Genomic DNA, 3,790 nt, shown 5'->3' with positions numbered 1-3,790 from the left:
GTGATTGAGAAAGAGTTTGGGCAGCACGGTGGCTCAGTGGTTAGCACTGCTGCCTCACAGCTCCAGGGACTCTGGTTCAATTCCTGCCTCGGGCAACTATCTGTATGGAGTTTGCACATTCTCCCCATGTCTGCGTGGGTTTCCTCCGGGTGCTCCGGTTTCCTCCCACAGTCCAAAGATGTGCAGGTTAGGTGAATTGGCCATGCTAAATTGCCTGTAGTGTTAGGTGCATGGGATAAAATGTAGGGGAATGGGTCTGGATGGGTTGCTGTTCAGAGGGTCGGTGTGGTCTTGTTGGGCCGAAAGGCTTGTTTCCACACTGTAGGGAATCTAATCTAAAACATTGGAGTTGACAAGATTACCAAATCCTTTGAGCAGGATAACAAACCTCTTTATGAACCATAATGAGTTGCACTGTCTTACATAGTTAATTCATAATTCATATTTGTTGGCAGATTCAAGTTTGGAAGATAGTGAAAAAAAACTATTTATTTCAAAGATTATTGAAAAACCTGGAATGGTTTCTTTGAAAGAATTTGTTAAACATTCATTATGGAAATTGGAGATTTTTCTTAACAAGGCTTCCTAAAAATCATTTGACTGGTAATAACTGCTTGCTTTGCTGTCAATCCCTGCTTGGGCTGTTTGAACAGTGATTGGTTTGGAAAGAATGCTTTGGTATCCACAATTAGTTGGAAGACAAAAATTCCTCTAGGAATGGCTGTTCGGCTGATCTCTCCCATTTCAGAAAAGAGTTCTCAGTTCAAAATGAAACCTATTTGTTTTTCTGAATGAGTGATTGTAGAAACTTCTCCAAGTTGTAGATCCTGAGTAATCTACAACTGCAAGACTTTGGAGACAAGTGTGGGTGTGCGATTCATGATTTGACTACACATGCCAGGACATCATAATGATAGACTTTGGAACATGCTAAACTTTGCCTTCAAGAATAGCCATTAGCCAAAATGTTTATTTCAGAAAGTCAATTTCTGCTGATGTCGGTTTGTTTTTTCTCTTTTCCTGAAGAATGTGTGTGTGTTTGTTTGTGATTTGAGGATACTTAGAAGATAAGCAATTACTCTTTGAGATTACTGTGCAATTTAACCACTTTTGCATCTTCACTGACAACTGTAAGTTTTGGTTTTCATAATTTTCCGCTACTTGCATTTGTTAAGAAACTTAGCTAATAGATCTTTTATATTTAAAACTTTAAACAGATAAGCTATTTTGGTCATTGAGAAAACATTTTGGTAATTGAGAAAACATTTTTAACTTATGTTGTGTTCTGTGGAATAGTGGGACTAGAACAACAGTGAATTCCTTCAGACTCAGCTGTAACAACTGTCAGCTTTAAAGCTTCAATCAGTGCAGTATTTCAAGCCTTTGTATGTGAATATGCAGGCTCTCATTGCCTGTTAACACTTGTTCCTCTCTTTACATCCTTCTTAATAGGAAGAATTTACATCTAAAGAAGATACCCTGTAGCTGACATTCCAACCCCCAGCCCCAACCCAGCCCCCCACCCCCCCCCACACCCTACACAAGATGTACTGTCACACACATATTACAAACCTCTCAGGCAACAGGCTGGAGATTGGAATCTCAGATGGATAGATAGTAAGGTAGAGGAGCCTCTGAGTACACAGGTAAATTATCAGGGACTGGTGCCAGGCCAGGCCAGCACATAAAAGAGATAAACATAAGTTAACATCCATTTGCTGACTCTGGAAAGGATAGGGATTCTGAAATCTGGTATCCAGTCATGAAAAAGGAAAACTGCATGAGGCAAAATAGAGAGCTGCTATTCTCTCTGGTTGGTAGGTCTCAGTCATATGCAAGATTCTCATGCATATTGCAGCAAAACCCTGGACCTACCGAGGCCACCTCAGCCATTTTAGATATGAATCCAACAGTGAGTTTAATGATCTTCCACTTAATGACATGGCTCCACAACCACAACTTATATTTATACAGAATCTTGAATGTAATAATAAAACATTGCAAGGTGCTTCACAGGCGCATTATATAACACAGAGTATATAGAAGATATTCAGATGGACAAACTTTTCCAAATGAATAGCTTTTTGCCAAGTGTTTTTAAGGATAAAAGCTAATTGGAGAGACATGAAGAGGGAATTTCGGAGTTTGGGGCCTAGGCAACCAAAGGTTTGGCAATCAAATAGTGCTGCAATAATGATTGGGAAGGCACAACAAGTTAGAATTAGAATGTAGGTACCTTTAAAGGCTGTGAAATTGGAGGAAATAGTAGAAATAGAGACAGTTACGGCTATGCAGGGATTTGAAAATGAGAATTTTCAAGTCAGTGCTTTGGTTGACTGGGAGCCAAAATAGGTCAGCAAGAAGTGGTGACAGGAGCGTCAGACTTACTCTGAGTTAAGACACAAGCAATAATGTTTTGGATGACCTCATGGATACAGAGGGTGGTAAGTGGGAGACAATCAAGAGTACGATGGAATAGACCTATCCAGGGGGCATGGATGAACTTTACATCGGAATTACTGGTGGTGTGGCATTTTAAAGGCATGTTAGCTTGGTTAGCATTTGTTCCCAAGTAGTCATGTGCCTGCCATGGTGGAAAAGTTGAATTCTGCTTCAGTATGATAAATCATAGCTGGGCATTGAATGAATGGAACTTCTTAGTGTCAGAGAGTCATAAAGTCATACAGCATGGAAATAGACTCTTTGGTCCAACCAGACACTGCTTACCATAATTCCAAACAGTACTAGTCCCACCTTGGCTCATATCCCTCCATAGATTTCTTATTCATGTACTTATCGAATTGTCTTTTAAACATTGTAGCTTTACCCACATCCATCACTTCCTCTGGAAGTTCATTCCACATATGAACCACTCTTAACAAAATCTGGTCCTGCATTACCCTGATGGTAATGTAAGTCCATTCAATAGCACCAGGTACTTGATAATAATGCACATTGTTCCAAATTCAAAATGATCCTTCACTTTGGCTATTTTCACTAATTGAGAGCATGTGGTACTGTTTCCCCCTGGCAATTGTCATTCTGTCTGACACAGCTCTTTAAACCACCTTGGTGCACCTCAGCGGCTGAAGCAGTACTGCTAACACACCCACACAATGTTAACATTACATCCAAGTTTTTAAAAAAGTTGAATCCTCATCATTTTAAGTTGATCATAATTTTTCTGTTATGTTATGGTATAAAGTAAATGCATGATGCAAGCACAAAATGGGAGCACCAAACAACACTGTCTCAGAATTGATAGCATTTGGTTACAGCTTGCAGAAATTGGCCTAAATGGTGCATTTTCAGTTCAACACCAGCCTCACAAATGGTCTAGTACCAATTCAGCTTCAAACAGAGAGTGTATATAATGGCAGGGCATTTAGAATTTCATTCGTGAGTTTTAGGCTGAGGATGAATCCTTCATTAAAATGTTTACTGTAAGGATTTGGTGATGAGGTCTGCTGCAAGAAACGGTAAACTTCATCGATCGTATCTCTCAGCGTTGTGAGTTTTTTTTTTGGTTTTAAGAAGTGCTGTGTCTTCGCCAGGCCCTTTCTATTGTAAAGCATCAGCGCAGGATTAGGCACGTGGCCATTTTTCAGAGCCGGTGTAATTTGACAGAAAGCATCCTTGTTGCCAATCCTCCTATGGAGTGGATTTTTTTTTCCAAAACGATGCAAGCGAGAGAGCAGGCTGTCTGCAGAAAGTAAAACATTGCTTCATAGTGAAACCACAGCTCATAGGCTGAGATTAACGAGGAAGTGATGCTTACGATATTGTGTGT

Source organism: Chiloscyllium plagiosum, unplaced genomic scaffold, assembly GCF_037043375.1.
Source record: "Chiloscyllium plagiosum isolate Xiang-an unplaced genomic scaffold, Cpla_swu_hap1 HiC_scaffold_14, whole genome shotgun sequence".
Lineage (NCBI taxonomy): Eukaryota > Metazoa > Chordata > Chondrichthyes > Orectolobiformes > Hemiscylliidae > Chiloscyllium > Chiloscyllium plagiosum.
This window is presented reverse-complemented; position numbering follows the sequence as displayed.